Genomic DNA, 26,911 nt, shown 5'->3' on the forward strand with positions numbered 1-26,911 from the left:
CATTGGTACAATACTTTTAACTAAACTCTGAACTTCATTCAAGTCTCATCAGGCTTTCCACTATTGCCTTTTCCAATTCCAGGATGTAGTCCAGGATATCCTATTGGATTTAGTGGAAGGATTTCATAGCTTTTCTATTGCTGTTCCTGCACTAACTAGACACTGAAGTTGCTGTCGAGTCAATCAAAGTTATCATGATACCTTTTTTTTTTTTTTTTTTTTTTTTTGAGATGGAGCCTCACTCTGTTGCCCAGGCTGGAGTGCAGTGGGGCAATCTTGGCTCACTGCAACCTCTGCCTTCCAGGTTCAAGCAATTCTCCTGCCTCAACCTCCTGAGTAGTTGGGACTGCAGGCCTGCACCACCACGCCCGGCTAATTTTTTTTTTTTTTTGTATTTTTAGTACAGATGGGGTTTCACCATGTTGGCCAGGCTAGTCTTGAACTCCAGAACTTAGGTGATCTGCCCACCTTGGCCTCCCAAAGTGCTGGGATCACAGGCGTGAGCCACCACACCTGGCCATCATTCTTCTGAAGGCAGTTTTGAAAGTTGGTGTCCAAGGATAATAATTTGCACATTACATGTACAAAAAAGTTGCATAAGGATTGCTACTCTAACTCATGCTTCCTATGTAGTAAAAAATATTCCTAATCTTATCCTCTGATTTATGACATTTGCCTAGCAACATTATAACATCTGTCTAGGAACACAGGCAAGACTGTTTATTTCAAGTCATCCAAAAATGACCAAAGGGAGAGGATGTAAAATTTCACTAATAGGATCCCCTTAAAATAAAATATTTTGCTTCTTGGTCTATAAAGCCATTTCTGAGGAGATGCTCATAACTGTTGCTGAGTCAGTCTGGGGAAAGTAGACTGTGTGCCAGGCAATATTAAAAACTATTTTGAGTTTGGTTTCTATGCCTGAGTCTCTTTTTTCATTTTTTATTTTTTTGAGACAAGAGTCTGGCTGTTGCCCAGGCTGGAGTGCAGGGGCACGATCTCGGCTCATGGCAAACTCCACCACCTGGGTTCAAGTGATTCTCCTGCATCAGCCTCCTGACTAGTTGGGGCTACAGGCGCATGCCACCACACCTGGCTAATTTTTGTATTTTGAGTAGAGACTGGGTTTTACCATGATGGGCAGGCGCGTCTGAAACTCCTGACCTCAGGTGATCTGCCTGCTTCGGCCTCCCAAAGTGTTGGGATCACAGGCATCAGTCACCATGCCCAGCCCCGAGTCACTTTTTGCAGTAATTTTAAAATAAAATTGTACATGTACTTCATATTCCTTGTAGAAAAATTAGAAAACATAAGGAAAAACTAATTTTAATCACACATGATCTTATTACCCAAAGTTGCAATATTGTTAATATTATTTGTCTTTTTTCTACCAGCACATATACATAGGTATTATAAATATTATAGTAAACATTATGTTACAGGTTATGTTAATACATCACTTAATATATTAATATAAATATTATATATTATAAATATTATATTTTAAGTGGCAAAAACCACAATTATTTTTGCACCAACCTAATATAATTCACTTATGAAAATTTGATACTATATATGTTTCCGCTCAATGTATCATGAAAATGTTTTCAAATAAATATGCATTCATAGCATTCTTTACAATGGCTGCATAGTAGTGTCATGGCTTTCTAGTTAGGTAGTTTGGGTTTTTTTTTTTTTTTTTTTTTTGAGACAGTGTCTCTTCTGTTGCCCAGGCTAGAGCGCAATGGGGAGATCATGGCTCACTGCAGCCTCAACCTTCCGGGCTCAAGCGATTTTCCCATGTCAGCCTCCTGAGTAGCTGGGACCGAGGGTGTGCCCACCACTTCCAGCTAATTTTTGTATTTTTTGTAGAGACAGTGTATCGCTATGTTGCTTAGGCTGGTCCTTCCGAACTCCTGGACTCAGGTGATCCTCCCACCTCCGCCTCCCAAAGTGTTTGCATTATAGGCATGAGCCACAGAGCCCAGTCTACTTTGGGTTTTAATATGTTTTCCTGTCATAATTCTGCAAGCTCAGTGAATTTACTGGCAGTCTATGCTAGAAAAGAATACCTAGTATTTGTATAGTACTTTACAGAGTATACTGGCACATATTGACTATGTAATGGGAATAACGGTGCTATCTGTTCCATAGGGTCATTTTGCGAAATGACAAATAGAAAACAATCCATAATGTGAATTGTTATTACTACAGTAATGTCAACATTCCTGTAAGGGCAGAATCATCATCATGTATATATTTTAGATAAGGAAACTGGCTGGGAGAGGTGAAGTAATTGATCTAAGACATCAATGTGGAAACCTCAGCTCATTTGACTTCAAATTCCATAGTTTTGGCATTGCCTCATATTGCTAGTCTTTTCTGTGGGACCTGTCCTTTCCCACAACATTGCAGGCAGGGCTAGCCTTGCCAGCTGCCTCCATCAAAAATTATTTTCCTATTTCTCAACTCTCCAGAATTCCACACGAAATTGCTTGACTTTGGGATGGTTATTCAGCTGCAATTAACAGGGGCCTTAATAAAGTTAAGCCGACGAAACAAGCGGTGTAGCATAAGAGAGGACTCTAGCACCTGGCAGGTAAGGTTTTTGCACTTCTCTCTCTTTTTTTTTTTTTTTTTGTTTGATAAGAGTCGAGCTCTGTCGCAAGGCTGGAGTGCAGTGGCGCGATCTCGACTCACTGCAACCTCTGCCTCTAGGGTTCAAACGATTCTCCTGCCTAGCCAGCTAATTTTTGTATTTTTAGTAGAGACGGGGTTTCACCATGTTGGCCGGGATGGTCTCGATCTCCTGACCTCATGATCCGTCCACCTCGGCCTCCCAAAGTGCAGGGATTACAGGCGTCAGCCACCGCGCCCGGCCATTTTTGTGCTTCTCGATTTCGCCACGTGGCCTTGGTAGCCCAGGAGGCTCTAGGAGGGCGGAGGCACGAGTAACACCCAAAGGACTACAGTTTCCAGAAGTCCGCGCGCGCCGCGTGCCACGTGACCGCCTGGCTGGCGCGCGCGCCTGGGGGTTCGGTCCCTAGCCGCGTTCTCGGTCGCTTCCCTCTTCCCTCGCCGCCTCCCGGCCTCCGCACCGACGCGGCCCGGGCTGGAGCCGAGCCGGGGCCGAGCTGCAGGCCAAGCCGGAGCCGGATCCTTACCCGCAGGACGTGGAGACATGGAGGCCTGAGCCGGCGTGCGCCACCTGAGGCTGCGGCGGCGACCGCGACTTCTCCCGACCCCTCTGCCACCCGCCCGTCAGTCAGTGGGTCCGTGGAGCTGGAGCGTATCCCCCAGCCGGCTGAGACAGGTGGGCTGTAGCGCCGCCCCCCTCAGCGCGGCCCGGCCTGAAAGCCCGGCTGCTCCCGGCCTCCTGTCACAGCGGGTCAGGGGCCACCCTCCCCTCCCCGGCCAGCGCCCGGAGGCGAGGGGCAGCGCAGCGGGGCGGCGGCGAAGGGACCCTCCCTTCCCTGCCCGCGGGCGCCTGGGCCACCCCGGGGGGGCTGTGGTGACAGCGGACGGAACTCTGTCCGAGTCTGCTGTTGGGAGTTGGGGGGATACCGAAGGCCAAGTCGGTGCTTCCGGAGGTGGGGCGGTGTTGGTCTGACAAATGGGCGTGTGATGGGCAGGGTGAGCAATAGTTGTGGGTTTTTCTTTCTTGTTTTTACATTCATAGTTTATTGAGATATAATTAACATGTCAGAAAATTAACCCTTTAAAAGTACAACTCAGTGGCTTTTAGTATATTCAGAGTTGAGCAGCCATCACCACCGTTAATTCCAGAGCATTTTTATCACCCCCAACAAAGAAGCTCGTACCCATTAGTAGTCTCTCCTCCCTCTCTCCCCTACACTATTGATCTACTTTCAGTCTCCGTGAATTTGCCTGAGCAATTGTGTTTTGACTGAAAAGTGAAAGGGTGGGTGTTTGTGAACTGGGGGCAGTAGTGGGGTTTGAGGGTATTGGTGTGGTAAAGCTGATTGGATAAAGCTGTTCTCTGCTGAACAGGGGCAGAGAAGTGGTGGGATGATTGTAATTGGCCGGCAAAGCGGGTACCCAGGATAGACTGATTAGGGGGCACAGATGGAGTGAGATCGTTGAAAGAGGAGAGGGGAAGTTGGAGAGAGGGGTGTGTAGAGCAAGGGCGATGTGCTGAAAGATGAAAACTTGGAGGGTGGAGGCGGTGGAGAGGAATGTACCGTCCACCAGAGGAACTCAGGTGCTTAGGCTGATGAGTTGAGGGCTCAAGAGAAGAATGAGGTGGAAGGGAAGAGAATCTATAGGAATGGGTGAATGGTTGCTGCAGAGGATGAAATTTATGAATATATGGATTTCTGGAGTGATTATCCTGCTTTGAAGTTTTATTTTAGATAATCCTCTCAGCAATTCAGAGATAGACCGGACGAGTATGAATATTCCCATTCTGTAAATGAAGAACTGGTCTTTAGAGGTTAGGTGTCTGGCTTAAGCTCATAAACTGAGTACATAGGGCAAAATGAGTTGGAATAATTGATGAAACAATCAGTCACAAGTGGATTAAATGGCAGAGAACTGAGTTGGGGCAATGTTAATAGGAAGGAGATTCAGCTATTAAGAAGTCTGTGTTGTTACGACATATAGTTCAAGGAGTTTTTATGTTTTTGCACTTTTTAACCATAGAAAAGTTCACACAGTGAAATAATAAAGGGTACTCCCATGTACCCATTACCCAGCTTCAGCAATTAACTCATGCCAATTTAGTTTCATCTGTGTACCTATCCATTCCTATCCCTACTCACAGTTATTTTAAAGCAAATCATAGGCATTCAATTTCATCTGTAAATATTTCAATATATATCTGTAGAAGATTGAATTGCTTTTTTTTGTTGTTGGTGGGAGGCAGAGTCTCGCTCTGTTGTTCAGGCTGGAGTACAGTGGCGTGATCCCGGCTCACTGCAACCTCTGCCTCCTGGGTTCAAGCAATTCTCCTGCCTCAGCCTCCCGAGTAGCTGGGATTACAGGCACGTGATACCATGTCCGGCTAATTTTTTGTATTTTTAGTAGAGACAGGGGTCTCATCATGTTGCCCAGGCTGGTCATGAACTCCTGAGTTCAGGCATTCTGCCCATCCCAAAGTGCTGGGATTACAGGGGTTAGCCATAGCACCTGGCCTGCTCTCTCTTTTTAATAGGCCCACAATACCATTATCACACATAAAAATTAATAGTAAGTTTTTAATATCTAGAAAGATTTACTGTACTTTAAAAAAAGTGTGGTAATCCATTTGATACAAGGAGGATAAACAGTGCAAATGCTTTTATGTTTGACTCTGAAAAATGTGGCATAATTATCTCCTGATTTTTCCATTAGATCCTGCCATCCTGATTGTTCCATTTTTTTTAAAATTAATATGGCTTATTTTTCTACAAAAAGTTTGAAGAATTGTCACTTTGGCTGGCTTTTTAATGAATGGAGGGCAGGAGAGAAATAGAAGTGAAATCTGTTACAACATGTACAGATGGCTCTTATATTGCTCCAAATATTTGGGCAATTTGGTTATGCTTTTCTTTTCTAGATAATTTCTTATATTGTTAGAAATTGTTTAATGTTTTATGTATCAGTTTTCTATGATTGCTGTAACATAACATGTTACCACAAATTTAGTGGCTTAAAACAATGCATTTATTATCATAGTTCTGTAGGTTAGAAGTCAAAATGGGTCTCACTGACTGTCAACAAGGCTGTGTTCTTTTCTGGAGGCTTCTAGGGGGATATCTATGCCTCTTCCAGCTTCTAGAGGCTGCCACTTTCCTTGGCTTGTGGCGCACTTCCTCTATCTTCAAAGCCACCAGTGTTGCATCTCTCTGATCATACTTCCATCCTCAAGTCTCTGACCACACGTGGGAAAGGTTCTCTGCTTTTAAGGACCCATGTAATTAGATCAGACCCACTTGGCTAATTCAGAATAATCCCCCCTTGAGGTTCTTAATTTAATCACGCTTGCAAAGTCCCTTTTCCCAGCAACATAATCATGGCTTCCATGGTTAGTATGTGGACATCTTTGGAGGCTGTTATTCTGCCTACCACAATGTGTTTTGGAATATTTTGCTGAGACTTAAGAAAGTAGGTGATTTCTTTTGCTGCTGTACTTGCAATGAGAAGGCCGTCTTTCACTTAGGATTGTAGATAATGGGAATGGTTAGATCTAGAGAAGACTGTTTCCTTTTAGTGGAGTATGGGAAATACCTGTGACACTTGTAGTATAGGCTTTGGTAAAATGAGACCTTTAAAAATGATTAAGTATAAAAGCAAATACAGCTCCATGTAAAGTTTTCCTATATTTCGTTTTGGTCTCTTTTTCATATTCATGTCTTAAAAACATAATATATATGTGTGATCAGAGGGCTAACCTGATACTTGACACAGGACACGCTGGGGGCAATGATGGTTCCCATGCCCAGGGTGAGAAGGCAGGGACTCTCTGTCCTAGTGGGAGATAAAGGCACCCCCATTTCAGCAGCAAAGGAAGACTCCTAATGAAAGTGAGAGAACATCTTCAGGCAGAATGAACTACTGTGAGATCTGGACTTGAAGCAGCCCCTTGTCAAGTTCTTCTGTGACTCAGCTGGGCATGGTAGAGTGCTGTGGGCCTAACAGAGCGGAGTGATAAGACGGCCATTGCTGCTTTTCCTTTCTCTGGACAGAGAGAAGACTAATCTTAGAGATGGAAAGGATTTCCGGAAGTCCTCCGGTTTGGGATCCTGTTTCCTGGTGGGTTTCAGTTTCCTACTTAGCTGTCAAAGTCTTGACTGTCTCTAGGTGTGAAGATTCTGGCTTTCTGGTGGTGGTGCGTCATTTATCAGGAAATATGATGGGACTTATTAAATATCTGCTCTTGCCTTTAAGCATTTTTTTTTTCTAGTAAGGTTTTTAGCAGAGCTTAATGCTTTGAACTTTGCTTGTAAACAGTTTGTAAGTTATCCTCACATTACTTGATTCTAGACAAAATGAACTAGTGGGGCTGGGAACAACTTTACATATAGGTCTTATTTAGTAAAAGTTTTTTTTTTTTTTCATTTCTTTAAGGAAGTTTGATTAGTGATTTTTGATATCTTCTCTGATTTTTATCACATTCTTTAAAAATGCAGACAACGAAAGTGGCTGAAACTTTCCAATAAGGACATTGGAATAATTATTTTTAAAAAGCTTATCTTTTCTTTTATTGCTCAGTCTTTTGGGCATTTAAAACCTTTTGTCCAGGCCGGGCGCGGTGGCTCAAGCCTGTAATCCCAGCACTTTGGGAGGCCGAGGCGGGTGGATCACGAGGTCAGGAGATCGAGACCATCCTGGCTAACATGGTGAAACCCCGTCTCTACTAAAAATACAAAAAACTAGCCGGGCGTGGTGGCGGGCGCCTGTAGTCCCAGCTACTCGGAGGCTGAGGCAGGAGAATGGTGTGAACCTGGGAGGCGGAGCTTGCAGTGAGCCGAGATCGCGCCACTGCACTCCAGCCTGGGTGACATAGCGCGAGACTCCGTCTCAAAAAAAAAAAAAAAAAACCTTTTGTCCATCATATGATCGATGATAAATTTCTTTGTTAGGTTGAGTCAGTCACTGAATCTTGACAATTCTTCCTTCAAAATATGTCATGCAACCCTCCACCCAGAATACTTTGAAAGCCTTACCTGTATCAGTTAGGATTAGGTTTGGCTACGAATAACAGAGACCTGAAAAATAATAGCTTAAACATGTGACTAGTTTGTTTCTTTTGTAAAAGAAGTCCAGAGGTGGACAGTTGAGCTGGACAGCAGAGCTGGTTTGGCAGCTCTGCTGTCATCAGGAATCCAGCCCCTTGCAGTTTCTTACACTGTTAACCTTAAAGTATGGCCCTTGATTTCTGGGTCCAAGATGGCTGTTGGAGTTCGAGTTAAAATTTCCATGTTCCAAACAGCAGGATGGAGGAAGGGATAAAGAAGTGACTGTCCACTCTTAGAGACTTAAATGTATTTTAGTTGAACAGGAATATGCCTAGTCAAAAAATTGGAGTTCTATTCCTAAAAGGAAGGGAGGACTGGAGATTGGGTAGGGAATTAGCATTTTTTGCTATTCTTTTTTCTATTTTTTTTTTTTTTGGAGACACTCTGACCCTGTTGCCCAGGCTGGAGTGCAATGGTGGGATCTTGGCTCACTGCAACCTCTGCCTCCCAGGTTCAAGTGATTCTTCTGCCTCAGCCTCCTGAATAGCTGGGATTACAGGCATGCGCCACCATGCCTGGCTAATTTTTGTATTGTTTTTATTAGAGTTGAGGTTTCACCATTTTGCCCAGACTGGTCTCGAACTTCTGACCTCAGGTGATCCACTCACCTCGGCCTCCCAAAGTGCCGGGATTATAGACAGGAGCCACTGTGCCTGGCTTCTGCTCTTCTTTGTAATTAGTTTCTCTGTCTGGACCCAGACTAACCTACATACTTTTTGAAACTCTAGGTTTGAATCCTAGTTCTGTCATTTATTTGCTTTGGCATGTTACTCAACGTTTTTAAGCTTCAGTTTTCTCATCTGTAAAATGGGACTAATATATACTTTATATGTTTTTTAGAGAATAAAATGAAAATACCTCTATGCATCTAGCAATATATACACTATAACTATTAGTTGTTTTCATTCTCTTCCTTTAGGTTTCTCGACTTGGATATCTGAATGAATGGTGTAAAAAGATGAGAATTGGAGATGGACAAGGGGAAGGATATATATTAAGTTCAGTATTGAGCATGTGGAGTTTGAAGTGCCTGTGGGACACCAGATGGCAATAGATGTTAGGCAATTAAATAGGCCTGGCACTCAAAAGACAGTTCTGACTAGACATAGATATTTTGGATTGTCAGTGTATAGGGGTAGAGTTCATCAGTCTGGAAGTCTTAGGGAGGATGTATGCAATTGTACGGTTACTATGTGCAAAGTAAGAAGGCATGCCCTTTAGTGAGTCTTTGTGTAAAGCGTCAAGCCTCAGCTTACTTTCTGGCCTCTTCTTTATTTATTATTTTTATTTTTATTTTTTGTGGGTTAATGAGTGGAAAGTTTAATAGAAGAAAGGAGAGAGGAGAGCAGCTCTTTAAGAAAGAGAGAGAGAGACCTCCGAAAAAGAGGGGAAGCCATGGACCACAGCAGATTTTATATGGAGAAGGTGGTGTCTGATTTACATAGGGCTCACAGATTGGTTCGATCATGTATGTCGTCTACAGAGTGTGTGGGGACGGCTGGTTGCCTCTACCTAATCGTATGCAATGGGCTTGCCAGTTGATTGGCGCCATCCTATCTGCTCCTTACAGTACATATGGCTGGCAGAGAAGAGAAGATGGAGCCGCCATTTTGAAAATGTCTAGTCCTTAGTTCCTGCAGGCATTCTCCTGTGCAAGCTCCCAGTTTACAGGCTGCTCTTTGTTAGAAAATGATTTGGGGCTGCTTTTCATTAAAAAGAAAAGTCTTACTGAGGACTCCCATGCCTTTGCTATCTGCCTAAGTAATTCATTGTTAACTTCTGTATCATCATTCCCTGCTCTGGAGTGGCAACCCTAACTGCTGTTAAGTAATTCCTTGTTAACTCCTGTGTCATCATTCCCCACTCTGGAGTGACCCTAACTGCTGTTAAGTAAGTCCTTGTTAACTCCTGTATCATCATTCCCCGCTCTGGAGTGGCAACCCTAACTGCTGTTAGTGGGTGTTGGGTGATGACTCTTTGTGGCTACTTCCTGCTGAAAAGGGGCGTCACGTGGGGGAACAGCAGCTAGGGCTCCTCCTGGGGGCAATCTAAGGGTCCTTGGAAGAAAGGCATGTCCGTGTGTGGTTCTGTCGGCAGCACCGTTTGGAGTTTGATTCTGTGGCTATTCTGATGGGTTGTAACACTGGTTTGCCTCCACCACATGTTGCTGAAACTAATATAAAAGTAACATTCCTTTTAGGATAAGTGGCATTGGATTTGGGTGGCTGGAGTAATTTTAGTGTTAACCTTGGCTAGATCTTTCCTGCAGTTATCAATCCCTTCATGACTTCCACAGAAAATCTCTTTCCTTTATAACCTTCTTTGCATAGCCAGGGTGTGACATATTACCAAACCCAATAAGAAGTTCTAGCAAACTCGGTGATGGTAAAACTTTCATGCTTCCTTTTTGTTGGTAATTATCCCTGCTATAAGGATAATAATTAAGCAAAATACTACAACAATGGAAGCTCTCTCTCTGTCCAGTATTTCAGTTAGAAGGTGCTACCATGTATAACTCTACTGCAAATAGTAGAGTGAATGTAGCAGTTCCCACAAGTATGGTATAGTAGATACTTTCCATCTAAAATTTTACTTGCCAGGGTATCCAGATTTTTATGTTACCCGTCCCTTTTTGTTTCTTCCAAGCTTCAGGAGATCGCCACTTGATTCACAGGAATAAGCAGGGTTAGTCTAAAATGTAGGCACACAGCTTAAAAACAATTAGTGTGACTAGGATTTAATGACAAAGGTATGATAAGCTTTGGAGCCTATTTTCTCACTCTAGTCCTCATTTTTGGTAAAAACAAATTATGATAGGACCGTGTTATTTGTAGAATAAACTTTAGTCTTATATTTGGCCGGGTTATTTGCATAAAGTTCAGCAAGAGTAATTATTTCTACATAGTCCTTTTGAATTGGCTTTGATAGAACTCTGTTCCACAAGAAATCTCAGATAAGACTTCTTAAAGCTGAGCCCAGCCATGGGTTTGTATCCTGAAATACCTGTGAGTTGGCTGATCCTTTTCTCTTAAGGTCCCAAGATAAACTTGGAACTCCTGGACCTGTTAGAAAGTGACATTCTTCACAGACCAAAGGTTAGGAACCCTGTGCAGGGACTGTGTAGACAAGGTATGAGGCCAGTTCTTCCCATGGAACTTTTTCAGCTCTGCAAGTGGAGATTGACTCCTTAAAGGGAAGCATACACTTCCAGTCAAAGCCTTGATAAAATAATAACCAGTTTTTCCAGTTGTGTCCTGTTGAAAAAGAAAAATGGATTCTTATTTCACTGATGCAAACAACTATATTGCCATAAGTTAAGAGTTCTCACAGATTAGAGGAACCAAGCAGAGAGAAACAAACATGCTCCAAGTTTTGTTCACAGGAGTATACCTTACTGTATTATTAAAGACTGTAAATAGTTCAAAATAAGTTTCCTTGACCCTGAAAAGCAAACCAAGGATCAGCAATATTCTAAGCAAAAGTCAAAAAGATTGCTTTAGCTTTCTGAGTGGAGTCCATTTAGTCAACTCTTGTTTCGCTTGATATTTGTGAACATTTCAGTTCTTAATGAGTCCTGTACATTCTTTCTCTCTTCCAATGTTACAATCTTCAAAGCTGTTAAAAATCTGCATTTGAGAACACCAGTTAAAAGTCCTTAATATAGCTTGATTATAAACCATCTTTTGAGAAGGAACAAAGCAAGACAACAGTTGTCTGTGAATGACAAAATTTCCAGGTTACAATTAAAAACATGACTGAAAAGTTTAGTTAACCTTAATTATGATTGATAGCATAAATTAGAATTTTAGAAATCCCATACAATTTTGGAACATATATTAGTATTCACCAAAATATAACTTAAAGAAGATTGGACATCATTTTGGCAATTCTCATGTGACTAAACACGTCAGATAATCCTGTTTACCTCTTTGGATGTTTCAGGGACCCTCTGAACAGTCCAGAAAGCCAGGCATCGGGAAAGACAATTTTTGAAGCTTGAAGCTTGATTTTGGGATGCCTGTTAAATGTTAGAGGTTTAAAACACTTGATGTTATGAAATAGAATTCCAAATTGCCATTATTTATTTTGCCAAAATGATGACACAAAAGGCAAAAATCTTTCATTAGCCTTTACTATTACATGAAAATCCTGTTTAAAGCCAAAATTTACCCTTGTATTAGTTTATTAAAGTTGTAAACAACCTTTTGATAAAACCTCATAGGAAATTCCATCTAATCTTAACCAATAACCATGGGGTGAAGTCTTTACAAACCCTTTACAACCCCTTTTGCTAAAGGGCAGATTAGTGTCTTAAGAGAGCCTTACTGGCCGGGCGCAGTGGCTCAAGCCTGTAATCCCAGCACTTTGGGAGGCCGAGGCGGGTGGATCACGAGGTCAGGAGATCGAGACCATCCTGGCTAACATGGTGAAACCCCGTCTCTACTAAAAATACAAAAAACTAGCCGGGCGTGGTGGCGGGCGCCTGTAGTCCCAGCTACTCGGAGGCTGAGGCAGGAGAATGGCATGAACCTGAGAGGCGGAGCTTGCAGTGAGCCGAGATCGCGCCACTGCGCTCCAGCCTGGGTGACACAGCGCGAGACTCTGTCTCAAAAAAAAAAAAGAGAGCCTTACTGTGCTTTTCTTTCAATGCTCAATTTAGGAAAGGACGATATAATACCTTTTTGAATTTAGTTAATGTTTACACATTTTTGCAATATTAATTTTTGTCTTTCTATAACTTGTTAAACCTTTAGCTCTGTCTTATTAAATTTAAGATAATTCCTTATCCCTGGGGGAAATTTATATTTCCATGCTTTCTTATAATCTTTTATTAAAAAACACATTTCACTGTTTTTATAAGCCTTGCAGATAAAACCGTTTAGAGATCTCAAATACATGTTGCACTGTTAACTCTCAGCAACTTTTACTTTTGGTGAAAAACCTGGTTAGTAAGTGATTTTAATTATGTACTAGGTGTGGAGTCTAGGACCCAGATGAAGTTCGGCTTATGGGGTCCTGGGCCTGCATCCTAACCTGAGGTACCCTTTCTTTTGACAGAACCATACAGAAAGACACACAAGCACACCAGATTGGCTACAGCATAAGACCAACCTCACAAATTCTTTTTTATTAATTAAAACTTTACAGAGAGTAAACAGTGATCCTTATTATCCTTTTTACCGGTTTGCACAGGAAGAGATAAGCCAAATTGTTATTGGCTTATGTTATATTGTTGACTGGTTAAAAAAAACTTTTATCCTTTTGCCAACATGTTGGGCTTCTGGGTTCCCTTCCTATTAGCTCAATTCTAAGTCAAGCATTTTAAGGTTTTGGGAAATTAATTTTTCCTACTTTGGAGGAACATTATAAAAGAAGAGATAGGAACCATTGTACACTGTGAAAGAAGGAAAAACACCATAGAAAAGTCTGGGGATTCCAGTTAGGGTTGTCAAGAGGTACTGCCTCTCTTCTTATTGGGAATTGTGTTTCCCTTATTTCTTTGCCTTCCCTATTTTCCCTTTTCGTTTTAGGCCTACTATAGGAAACATTGCTCATCTTTGAATTTCTCTGCTGCCTGCTTTTCAGCTGTAGTTAGGGTTTGGCTTAGAAGCAACATAACATCTCTTCATGAGAGGTCAAACACCTGAGTTAAATTTTGGAAAGCTTCTATATACCTAGCAGGGTCTTTAGAAAATTGGCCTAAGTCTCCTTTATTTGCCTAAGGTGTTGCAAAGAGAAGGGAACTTGAACGCTAGTGACATCACCTCCATTGGGCATTTCCTGTAGAGGTAAGAGTGAAAGTGGGGAGTGGGAAATTTTGGAGATGGTGGAGGTGGAAGAGCTGGTGGTATGGTTGGAGGTGGCCCTGAATAAGGGGGACTTGGAGGGCTGGGACACCCAATAACTGCCTCAGATGATTTCCCCAGAAGTTGCTTCTCTAATTTTGGGGAATTATTATCTTTGAGCCTGCTCAATGTGATTGCTAAAAGGGCTGGGTTGATTCTGTAACGCTTACAAAAGTCTAGTAAAAAGGCCATGCATGCCCTTGTGCAAAAGAAAATGAGCTGCTTTTTCTTTAAAGTTTCAGGGTCAAAGGAGTCCTTGTGCTTCAGAATGCACTCCAGGGGAGTGCAGGATGAAGAGGGTACCCACTTAGAGAAGTGACAAAAAGGTGGCCCTTTAGTCTCCTTCCTTTGGGTGTAACCCATGGTAGAGAGGAAGACAGTGGGGGCATACCCTCTGCTTTTTTCCCTCCGTGTTTCCTGGGTCCCAGGGACCTTGTTGAACGTGCTACCCATGGTTGTCAGTGTGACCCCCAGCCATGGAACCAGAGGAACTAAGTCATTGGGTCTAGTCAAGCTCACCCAAGTGGCTCTAGTCCTCTGCCTGTTATTTCCCTTCAACTTCCTAGACTTGTGTGACTTGCCTGGCTTCCCAAAAAATGGATCTCAAGAAAAGCTACACAATAGTTGGGCAAGGCCCCTTTAATGGAGGGGGTGTGCTAGATTGAACTCTGTATCCTGCTATTATGGCCTGTGCTGAAGCATTTACCCTTAGAGAATGGTTCCAGTTAACTTCCAAACTTAAAACTCCCTTACTAATTAAGTACTACTCTAATTGTAGGCAGAATAGGTGCCTTAAAAAAACCGTGGGAATCGTATGGCCGTTTTCCTGCTGATGAGACAGTATTGAGACTAAAATTTGGCTTTGGAGGATATTTTACCCCTAGTTGTTGAAGGCGGAAGTTTCCCAATTACAGAAGCAGCATAAAGCCTGGTTTCTAGTAGAGAGGCAGGAAAAGGAAAGAGAATTGGGAGGCTAGGGTATTTCAGTGAAGGACTGACAATATGCTTCATGGAGAGGATTCCTATTTCACTAGGTGGCACTGTTGACCTTGAAACACCACATACTCTCTAGACCAAGGGCAGAGAGAGACCTGGAAAATGCCATGTGCTCTCCAGACCAAGGGCAGAGAGAGAGAGAGGTGCTCACTGTTGGGGGATCAGGGAGCCCTGTTCTTAGAAAATCACAAAGATGCTTCCCCTTAAGCTGTATCCCCAGTTACTACGGCATTCCCTGATCTTGCCAAACAAGATTACTTCCCTGAACCATGAAACTTCCCACACATTTCTTACACAGAGAGGATAAGAGATATGGCAGTTGCGAACAGCAAAGGAGGAAATTACAATAGGAAAGTTGGAGCTCCTGTTGCTGACACCCCATTGGGGTGGTTGGAGGCTGGGGTCCAGAGCCTTTGGATAGCACGGGGGGTAGCCCCAGCCAGAAATCCTCAGTTACCCCGGGACTTCTTCCAGCCCCACATGACAGCTAAGTCCTCCATGAAAGGTCTAAAATGGAAGCCGAGAGCCTTGGAATGAAAGGACAGAGTTGGAGTTCGCTCTTCTACTTACTGTTCTGATGAATGTTGTACTTTGGTATCCTGGACGAAGCCCCCATTTTGAAGTGGCTACACTGTCTGGGGTATATACCCTGGGGTTTGTTGTTGCCCACCAAGAAAGAATTGGGACACGGACACGTGGGTGGGTTAAGGAGTGTATAGTTTAATAGAAGAAAGGGGAGAGGAGAGCAGCTGCTTGAGAAAGAGAGGCGTTTGAAGAAGGTACTTTCTGGCCTCTTATGCTTCTGCTTTGATTCCTTTTCTGTTCCAGCCGTGTTAAACTTCTTTCAGGTCCTTGAACAGACCCTACCTGTTATTTCTTAACCATAGGGCTTCACACGTGCCATTCTCTGCTTTGGAAGTTTCTGAACTCCCACATCTACCCAGGCCAACCCTTCTTGTCCTTTAGGTCTTAACTTTTTTTTTTTTTTTTTTGAGATGGAGTCTTGCTCTGTCTTGCCCAGGCTAGAGTGCAGTGGTATGATATCGGCTCACTGCAGCCTCTAACTCCTGGGTTCAAGTGATTCTCCTGTCTCAGCCTCCTAAGTAGCTGGGATTACAGGCGCCTGCCACCACACCCGGCTAATTTCTGTGCTTTTAGTAGAGATGGAGTTTCACCATATTGGCCAGGCTGGTCTTGAACTCCTGACCTCAGGTGATCCGCCCACTTCAGCCTCCCAAAGTGCTGGCATGAACCACCGCACCCAGCCGGTCTTAACTTTTGTGGTGTGACCTCTTGGAATCTTTCCCCAAGTCTTGAATAGTTGCCGTCTTAAAATTTCTTGTTGATTTATTTGTATCTCTGTATATAATTCCATTCTTCACAACTTTAACCTTGGCACTTTGCATACTGCTGGCCACATAGTGGGCAATCAGGAATATTTACTGCCTATTGATAGGCTTCTTGTGCTTATTGTAACCATAATGTGATGTAGCTTATATATTGCTTATTTGGTTTTTCAACCCTGTACTGTTCTTTAGTATTTGCACATTGAATTGTTTATATGAATCATTGATTATGAAATAGTAAAGCTGATTCTCTCCTATTTATTTTGATATTTTTTCTACTTAAAGTAATACTTGTGTATTGTTAGAAAAGGTAAATAATAGTAAAGGCAGATTATAAAAAATCAGCAATATCCTTACCCATCCCCACTTTTTAGTCTCATTTTCAGAGGCAGTTGCTTTTAAGAACTCTGTCTCTCTCTCTCTCTCTTTTTTTTTTTGGTAGAGATGGGGTCTTGCTATGTTGCCCAGGCTGTTCTTGAACTCCTAGCCTCAAATAGTCCTCCTGCCTGGACCTCCCAAAGTGCTGGGATTACAGGCCTGAGCCACTGCACCTGGCCCTAAAAATTCTTTTAAGCTTTTTCTTTTGATACTTACCTCTGCTTTTATAAATCTGCCTAAATTGCTATTTTGTGATGTATCAATTTTAGATAATACATATTAACTTCTTGTTATGGTAGGTGGGGTACTCTTCCACTTCCTTCCCCTATTTCTAAAAGCCCTTCCAGTATAGTTATATAAGAATTCTTGGTTAATTTAGTGTTTAACTTTTATATTGTTATGACTACATAAATATTGTTCACTGCTGGTAAGTACTTTACCATGTTTCCCCTTATTGCCTCCTAGTTTGCTTAGTTTTCCATGGATATATTATTAATTTTTAACAAATACTTTGAATGGCCTGTGGGATTTAGTGCCTAAGAAACTGATGTAAGGTGTTACTCTGGCTACTGCTATTGCAGTTGTTTTGTGTCCCTGTTCCAGAGGTTTCATGTCTTTTTCAGCTTTGTCAGTAAAGTAAAATCTCAGATCCCCACAGTGCCTGACCTGACAGTGTAATATCCCCCATTTTGTTTGTGCTTTCTTTTTGGAACTGTTACTATTAATATATTAAAATCTTCTAAATTATTCTTTAAATTTTCTATTTTTTCTCCTCTTGTTTTTCACTTATTTGTCTTCTTGCTGTTTATTATGGGAGTTCCCTTGACTTTTATCTTTTCTCCGTTCTAGTGAATTTTTTAATCTTATTTTAAATTTCAGGTGTCCTTTCTTTTTCTTTATTTCATTTTTTATGACATCCTACTCTTGCTTCATGAAGCAATATGTAGTTAAAAGAGAATGGTTTCTGTACCTATCCTACCTGGGTTTAAAACCTGCTATGCCACTTTCTAACTCTATAATCTTGGGCAAGTTACTTAACCTTTCTTTGCTTTAGTTAAATTATGTAGGCTAGGAGTTGGCAGACGTTTCATGTAGGACCAGATCATAAATATTTCAGGCTTTATGAGCCAAGGGGCAAAATGAAGGATATTTTAAATTATTTAATCATTTCATTATGTAAGTACTTATATAACAAGAGAGAAAACATTTCTACAAGTTTTTTATTAATAAAACTCAATGCAACACTAATAATGATCGAGAACAATTTTTGCAATAAAGGTTTGCTAATGAGAAGAATGAATTTTTTTTGGAGGAGAGGGGATAACATTTGGCTTAACTGGAGTTTAAAGTTAGTGTTCTCTATCATCAAGTTGATTATAAATGTCCACCTATTAATGCTGATTTGTAATGAGATTTCATGTATTTCATCTTTGAAAATGTCTTCTTAGATACTGCCAAATACTGCTAATAGTCTGTGAACATGTGGTTTTAATAGAGCATATTCATTGCTTGGAAGGCATTTACAGAATTCTTTTAGACTCTTTTCTTGATATTTAACGTTTAGCAAATCATTACATTGCAGACTAATCACTTCCAATTGAGAATTAGGTGGAAGCTTCTCATTGCACAGTTAAATGGTTTTTGAAATGTGGAGTGTTCGTTTCTACTTGCATTGAGGTATGAAAAAATACTGCTGGAAATGTTTGATTTTGGAAAATATGTCTGCTGCATATTTGTGTGGCCGTAGAGATCTTGCTTCTTATTTTAATTTTTGGCAGCATAGGAAGTGCGTGAAGCATCTTGACATGACTTGTGACTCAGGCAATGTTAGTTGTCCTTGAAATGACTGTCTCAATATAGGTTTTGCATGTAGACCCTGTAGTCCTTCTGATTTTAGGCTGAATTCATTAACAGATGTAATCAAGTCTGCAGCAGCAATAGTGGTTGAGGGTGATTCTTTTCATTCAGAAAAATTTGTCTTGGCCTGGAGCTTGAAACATTTCAGTAAAACTCTGCCATTGTTAAGCCATTATGTTGTTTTGTGGCAGGACTCGTCAGGATATTTCGCTTCTATTTCTGACAAAAATGTCATGAGAACAAATGAAATTTACCTTTGGCATTACTGGTCCAATAACACATGATAGATTCAAATGTTTTCTGCAGAGTACCTGCTGATTGAGAATATGATGAATAGCCATAAGCTTTAAACACCTTACATCTCACAAGGCTTGTAAATTTGTCCAGCTAAGCCCTTTTCTGCTTCATACATATTTTTACCACCGTCAGTTGTTACACATCTTAGCAGATTCTACTTCAGGTTGTTCTAAATTAGTATTTTCTTGACTTTTTGGAAAATATTCATAGATGTAATTGTTTCTTACGTACTGTACTTCGAGCCACTGTTTTCATGGAAAGAGTAAGATGTTAAAGATATTTTCTCTGGACACAATTCTTTGACTGCTGTAATCAAACACAATTTAATTAACTCACCGTTGGTAAATCCTTTCCTTGCTTGCTTAACAAATGAGCCATTTGGAAATTTACTTTGGTTGCAGCCTCATTTCCCTTGTTAATTTTTGGCAAGACATTCTGCTCTGAGGAGGTATATCTTGTTTAACATTTGCCCATTTTCCTCTCCATTGCTCTCATGAGTTGGGAGTGAATGCTGTGTGGCAGGGCATATTGGGATATTGTGATGAGTGCTTAGTCTAGTAATGCTTCCTATATTGTGTTTTGCTGGCACAGCTGTGATGCATCTACATAATAAAGTATTTTGACATCTAACTAGATTTAAAAATTCTGCAGTTCACTGTGACTTATGAGTGTGACATCAGAGTACTTCTGTTGTTTTGTCGTCATAGTCACTGGTAAAATAGTATGGCAATACTCATGACACTTGAAATGCTGTTGAGTATAACTGTATCATTGAGATTTGTGGTGCACTGAGAGTATAAAGAGATGAGGGCACCACAAATGGTCTCTGTAGCAACTACCCAAGTCTGCTGTTGTATCAGGAAAACAGCTGTAGACCGTATGTACACAAATGAGCACGGCTGTGTTCTGATGAGACTTTATTGACACTGACATTTTCTTTTCATATAATTTATACATGTCACAAAATATTCTTTTGATTTTTTTCAACGATTTAAAAATGTGAAAATCAGGTTGGGTGCAGTGACTTTATGCCTGTAATCCCGGCACTTTGGGAGGATAATGTGGGCAGATCACCTGAGGTCAGGAGTTTGAGACCAGTATGCCCAACAAGGTGAAACCTCGTCTCTACTGAAAATACAAAAATTAGCCAGACATGGTGGCGCATGTCTGTAGTCCCAGCTACTAGGGAGGCTGAGATGAGAGGATTGCTTGAACCCAGCAGGTGGAGGTTGCAGTGAGCTGAGAGTATGCCACTGCACTCCACCCAGGGCGACAGAGTGAGACCCTTTCTGGAAAAAAAAAAAATGGTAAAAATCATTCTTTGGACAGTACATAGGATTTAGCCCTTGGGCTGTAATTTGCCAATTTATGATTTAGGCAATGAGAAAAAAAAGTACTATGCCATAGTTTGTGGTGAGTGTTAAATCAGTTAGTATGTGTGAAACACTTAAGATGGTGACTGGGGACATAGTAGGTGCTAAATAAATATTTGGTATTATTATTGTTACCGTTTTCATTATTATCTAAGGATATTTTAGTTTTTATTTTTTTCTTAGAATCATCTGTTTTCTATGATTCCTTTCTTTAGTTTGTTTTGGTTTCCTTTTTTTTTTTTTTGAGATAGGATCTTGCTCTGTTGCCCAGGCTGGAGTGCAGTGGCACAATCACAGCTCACTGCAGCCTTGACCTCTCAGGTTCAGGCAATCCTCTCACCTCAGCCTCCCAAGTAGCAGGAACTGTAGGTGTGCACCACCATGTCTGGCTAATTTGTTTATTTTTTTGTAGAGACGGGGTCTTGCTGTGTTGCCCAGGGTGATCTCCAAGTCCTGGGCTCAAGTGATTCTCTTGCCTTGGCTTCCCAAAGCGCTGGGATTCTAGGAGTCAGTCACCATGCCCGGGCTGTTTTGGTTTATGTGTTTCATGTTGGAGGCTTTACTCACAAGTCTAATCATTTTTGACTGTCCATTCTTATTTAAAAGTGAGACTACCCCGAAACTGATTGGAAGCTCTTTGTGTAAGTAGATTTTGTTGAGTGGTGGGCATTGCTGTGAGGTGATGATCTGTTTTTTAAATTGGCCTGGCAGTTCCTAAATGTCTGTATCTTTTCCCTAGGTTCCTATTCAGTTTCTCTTGAGAGGAATCCTTCAGTCTCCTGCCTTGGAGGCAGGGAAACTCATGATGGAGCTGTAGCAAGTTGACTTTATCTTCATTCTCCTGTTTTCTTCATTTTCCACCTTATTACCCTCCCCAACCTTGGCGTTGGTCTCTCTAGTCATATTTCTCTGGGGAGCACATGTAATAATCTCTTCCCGGGGAGAGAGACCCCCAGACTTTAGCCCTACACCTTGCCCCATATTCCCCAGTGCCCAGTCTCTCACTCTTCAGCCTTCCCACGGCTCCATGCCTTCCTTCTTGTTAGTGTGCCCCTTGGCAGGAACTCCCTTTGAGGCTTCCTCAGGTCTGCTGGTTCAGGTACACTCCTCTGTCACCTTCCCATCTTCCACACTTCCCTTGATCTGATCTTTGTGGGTTTATATCTTTCTTTCCATTGCTTTCATTTCATTGGGCGGGGAATACCCAACTCTACTTAATATAGCACTTGGAACCTAGTTGCGTTTCAGAGAATGTTCTATTACTTGTGGACTCATGGCACCTGTGGCATTTACTATGTCCTTTGGCTGGTGATTATTGCCTGTTATTTCTCTGATCTCCTGTTTCAGCTTTCTCCTTAAAGGCTCTTAAGTACAAGTGTGGCATATATGTGTGTTGTGTGTGTTTGTACACACAGGCAATCCATATATATATTATATATCATATAATATATCATTTATAATATAATGTAATATAAATATATTATTTATAATATGTATATTATATAATATATAATATAATACAATATAATATATATATATTTAGGAGGAGAGAAATTCTGGAATATAGTGTAGGAATTGTGGATTATCAGCCTGAGATGGGACAAAGGGCATTAGGGCATCATTTACACGTTTTGAGGGTGTTAGAACAGGATTTGGTTATCATGGATTTTCAGATCCACTAATGTTTACTTTCCATTTAAGGCACATTAAATCAAGAGATAGTCAGTACACATAAAAGAGGAGATTTACTTTATGTATTTATCAAATATTTCACAAATTAAATATAAAATATTGAACATATCATGTATTATTTATTTATTTTTTTGCTGACAGAGTCTCCCTGTGTTGCCCAGGCTGAAGTGCAGTGACATGACTGTATAATAGCTCACTGCAGCTTCAAAATCCTGGATTTCAGGTGATCCTCCTGCCTCAGCCTTCTGAGTAGCTGGGACTACAGGCTCATTAGCCGTGTTGCCTGGCTAATTTTTGAACTTTTTATAGAGACAGAGTTTTGCTTTGTTGTCCAGGCTGGTCTTGAACTCTTAGCTTCTGGAGATCCTTGCACCTTAACCTCCCAAAGTGCTGGAATTACAGGCGTGAGCCACAGTTCCTGGCCTGTTACCAAGTATTTTTTAACGTTTACTAGTTTGATGGGTAACGATGACACATTATTGTTTTAATTAGCATATCGTACTCAGGATTTAGGCTGAAGATCTTTTCATATATTTATTAGCTGTGGGACCTTGGCTATTTCAGCAAGTATTTTTTGAGTAATTTCTCTTTAGCAGCATGCCGGAGGTTGATTAGGGATAAGGAAGAAGTATAAGGCCTGATTCATACCTCTCAGGAATAATCTACCTGGGGAGATATGTTTTATGTACTACAGCATAATAACATTTCAAGGCCGCTTTTACATAATCACAGCTTTAGGGGATTAGTGGAGAGTTTTAAGGGGTAACAGGGAGGAATGATAGAATCAATTTTACACATTAAGATTGAGTTCTTGACTACATTGCATTGAAGATAGGTCCTTTGAAAGGTTTGCTACTAAAAGTGTCAGCAATAGCCTACTTCTCGTGTCTAGCATAGACTTACATAAGGATCACTGTTACCAACAAACTTACTGATTATATTATATATATTATCATTGAGTTAAAAAAAGTCTTAAGTAATTTAGAGATATCAATACAACTGGCTTCCTGACCACAGGTTGGGTCTAGAAGGAGAAATTTGAAAGTAGTATCATGGAAGCCAATAGAAAAGCCAGGAGATGCGATCAGTTACTGACAGATTTAGAGAAAGAAGAGCTGGAAGCCAAGGGAGTCTAATGATGCCCAGTGAGGGCAAAGGCAGTAGGAGTCTTTGGAGATGACCCAATAGTGTTTTCTACTTTACTCTAGTTTTCATTGATAAGGGTCTTGAGAGTTCCAAATAAATTGGGAGGAGGTGATTGTGTGTGTGTGTTTGGAATCCTTGGCAGGAGTCATTGCAGAAGAGATGCCGTTGGGGCTCAGTTTTCTACTTTGCTTTCTGTGGCGGAGCAGGTGGATCTTTCTGGCAAGAGTGCCTCAGTGGCTACTGGTCTTATTATGTCTGAACTTGTTTCTCCTGTATATTCCAGCTGCCCAGGGTGTTGCCTTCACTCTGTTCCTAGCAGATAGCACCCTGTTGTTGCTTCCTGTGGGAGTAAGGGCTTAGGCAGGGGTGTCTGCTCAGGTGCACTAGCCAAGCTTCTGTTAGTTGCTTCTGGGCCTTTTTCTGGCCTTTCTGCTTTTGTGCCGGAGTTCCTGTTCACACTCTTTGGGATGGTGCCCTTGAAGGCCCTTGAGCCTGCTCTGGGATGCCATTTCCCTTTGTAGCCCATCTCCAGCTGTTTTCTATTTTATAGGGATTCTTCACAGATTCTGGCCCCCTGTTATTTTATTTTATTTTATTTTTTGGGACGGAGTCTCGCTCTGTTCGCCCAGGCTGGAGTGCAGTGGCCGCCCCTGTTATTTTTTGAGCATGGCTGTGTAATCACTGGCTATTTAAAAAAATATTGTTTATATTATTTCTAGGGTTCGATGAGAAAAAACGGGGAGGGAGGCACTGTACTCTTTGCTCAGTTGGCTGTCTCGATTTTTTTTGTTAACGTTCTGTTCAATGTCTCTCCTGATATGCTTGTAGGCTTTATTCATATTGTTTTAGAACGATTTCATAGTGTTCTTAGACTGAGCAGTTATTTTGATTTATTAATTTTATTTTTGATACAAAGTCTTGCTCTGTTGCATAGTGCAGTGTTGCAGGCGTGGCTCACTGCAGCGTCGAACTCCTGGGCGCAAGCAATCCTTCTGAGTAGCTGGGACCACAGGCTTGTGCCACCATGTCCAGCTAGTTTTTAAATTTTTTGTATAGATGGGGTCTTGCCATGTTGCCCAGGCTGGCCTTGTACTCCTGGGCTCAAGCATTCCTCCTGCTTCTGTCTCCCAAAGTGCTGGGATTACAGGTGTACAGGTGCTTGATTTAAGACTTAATTTTGTGGTCTATCCTAGCCGCCTTGAAAATAAAGTTTATTTCCTATAAACCAGTAGAAAACAGTCATAGGATATGAACAGGTAATGGCCTTATTCAGGGCAAGAGAGATGCAAAATAAAATTGTATTGAAAAACTTTTTTAAAAAAAATCTAAGTTGGCAAGGATCAGAAAGTTTGATTAAATAATGGTGGCTGTGAAGTAGAGAAATAGGCATTGCTGGTGAGTATCCAAGTATCTATCAAAATTACAAATGCATATACCCTTTTACCCAGCAATTCCATTTCTCTCGATTTATCATATCTGTCTACTCATACATTTGTGAAATATTTTATATGCTTATGTAAGTGATAGTATAAGATATAAGTAATGTATATATCTTACTGGGGAATGACATTTATTTATTTTTTATTACTTGGAGAATGATTTGTAATAGCAAACGATGTCGACTACTTAAATGTCCATCAATATGGTATTTGAGAAATTATAAAATGGAATGTTACACAGTTGTAAAAAGGAATGAAGTGGTTCATATACGGATATATAATGACTTCCTATATTTTGATGAGTGGGAATAGCAGAGTATAGAGGAATATGTCATATGCTATGGTTTGTTTAAAAAAAGGTTGAACATATGTTTATAGATACACAAAATGTCTGTGGAATGATGTCCAAGAAACTGGGAATGTTTTCTCTGAGTTGAGAAGGTGGTTAGAAGATGGGATGGGAAGGAGACTTTTCACTGTATATCCTTTGAAGCTTTTGTGTTTTGTACCATGTATATTACTGATACAAAAAGAACATAAAAACATCTGACAGATTTTGTTAGTAGACTCTCTGATAGTATTGTTTCTCATTGTTGCTTCACCTGGTGGGAGGAGGAGGTTGATTCCAAAATAAAATTTTGTTCTTTTGAAAATTCAGCATTCATGTACTTAAACTCTTGGGGTAAAATTGCTTGCTTTTAAGGTATCACACAAAAATAGTAAGATACTGGTCTATTTAAATCAGAACAAATTGTTATGATTCTCGTTTCTTTTGATCTGATGTCATTTTTATCCTGTTATAAAATTAACAGAATAAAAATTAAATTTATTAAAATATGAAGCGCAGAGAAGGAAAATTGAGTACATGGTAGAGCCAAGAGGACCCATACTTAAATTGCTGTCAGTAATCCAACACTCTTTGAACTAACCCACTTTCATCCATACAGTTAGAGGTGCTTATTCAGTACACTAATATTAGGCCTATAATCCTAACTGCTAATTAGCATGAGTCCCCTGATAAATAGCGCACTGTAAACAAGTAGTAAAGGTCCTTTTTACTTGTTTGTTTAAACATATATTTTATTGAGGCATATTCAGGGTCACAGGGATTATTGGACAAATAAAAATAATTTGAAAGGTTTGGCTAAAAAGGAACCAGCAATATCCTTAAGTAGGTTGTGGAGGACAAAATCTGTTGTATACTCCTCAGAGTTAATGAAATTAATGCAGATCCCAGAGGACCCAAGAACATTACTTATTTTGTTTTTATTGAAAAAGTTCAATTTTGAATAAAATTTGAAAGAAATAATTTATTGGGTAGCTAGGAGAGGTGACTCATACCTCTAATCCCAGTGCTTTTGGAAACCTGGGCAAGAGGATCTCTTGAGGCCAGGAGATTCAGATTAGCCTCAGTAACACAGCAAGACCCTCATCTCTACAAAAAATTTTAAAAAGTTAGCAGGGTGTGGTGGCGTGTACCTGTAATCCCAGCTACTCAGAAGGCTAAGGCGGAAGGATTGCTTGAATCCAGGAGTTTGAAGCTACAGTGAACTATGTTCATGCCACTGCACTCTAGTCTGGGTGACAGAGTGAGACGCTATCTCTAAAATAAGTAAATAAATTTAGTTTGGAAAATTAGTCTAAGTGAAAGAGCATTCTATAATAGGACACTGAGTAACTAGAATGTGAGATCCTAATATCTCATCATGTATAATATGGATGATGAAGTAACTTAATATGTAAAAACAATCCTAGTGGTTGTGAAAGAAAGTACCTATTAGTCTGATTTGTTGGCACCTCTCTGGGACACGTAGATTCTTTTTCGTTTGTTTGTTTTTGTTTTTGTTTTTGTTTTTTTTGAGATGGAGTTTCGTTCTTGTTTCCCAGGCTGGAGTGCAATGGCGCAATCTCGGTTCACTGCAACCGCCACCTCCTGGGTGCAAGCGATTTTCCTGCATCAGCCTCCTGAGTAGCTGGAATTACAGATGCCCGCCACTTTGCCTGCCTAATTTTTTGTATTTTTAGTAGAGATAGGGTTTCACCATGTTGGCCAGGCTGCTCTTTAACTCCTGACCTCAGGTGATCCATGCACCTCAGCTTCCCAAAGTGCTGGGATTACAGGCATGAGCCACTGTGCCCGGCCCTGTGGTTTTAATTGAGCACTTTATGAGATTAGGTTTCTCTTTTCTTAGCATATCAGTTATACTTTTTTTTTCACTTTTTTAGTGGTTACCCTAGAGTTTGCAATCTACATTTACAAGCAGTCCAAGACTGCTTTTAAATAGCACAATAACAACACTACCACTTCACAGATTGTACAGTACCTTGTGATAACGAAGTATTCCTAATTCCATCTGCCTGTCTGTTATATTTTCAGTTCACATATACATTGCTGTCCTTCACTTCTTCTTCTTTTTTTTTTTTTTGAGATGGAGTTATGCTCTGTTGCCCAGACTGAAGTGCAGTGGCATGATCTTGGCTCACTGAAACCTCTGCCGCCTGGGTTCAAGTGATTCTTGTGCCTTAGCCTCCCCAGTAGCTGGGATTACAGGCACATGCCACCGTGCTCTGCTAATTTTTGTGTCTTTTGTAGAGACGGGGTTTTACCATGTTGGCCAGGCTGGTCTTGAACTCCTGACCTCCAGTGATCCCCCTGCCTTGGCCTCCTAAAGTGCTGGGATTATAGGTATGAGCCACCATACCTGGCCCAAAAGTTTTTAATTTGATGAAGCCCAGTTTATCAATTTTTTCTTTTCTGGGTTGTGCTTTTTTTTTTTTTTTTTTTTTTTTTTTTTTTTTTAA

At 40.9% G+C, this 26,911-nt stretch overlaps 1 protein-coding gene across 2 annotated transcripts in view; it reads left to right on the forward strand.

The window, feature by feature from the left end:
* The first annotated feature begins 2,756 nt into the window (after window positions 1-2,756).
* Window positions 2,757-26,911, forward strand: part of DYM (dymeclin) — a 405,816-nt gene continuing 381,661 nt past the window's right edge. The window contains exon 1 of one of the 2 annotated variants that reach the window (XM_025365065.1): window positions 2,757-3,313. The gene's annotated coding sequence lies outside the window, so the exon portion shown is untranslated. The remainder of the gene's footprint in view (window positions 3,314-26,911) is intronic. The other variant, XM_025365067.1, reaches the window with a different exon arrangement.

This window comes from Theropithecus gelada, chromosome 18 (assembly GCF_003255815.1).
Source record: "Theropithecus gelada isolate Dixy chromosome 18, Tgel_1.0, whole genome shotgun sequence".
Classification (NCBI taxonomy): Eukaryota; Metazoa; Chordata; class Mammalia; order Primates; family Cercopithecidae; genus Theropithecus; species Theropithecus gelada.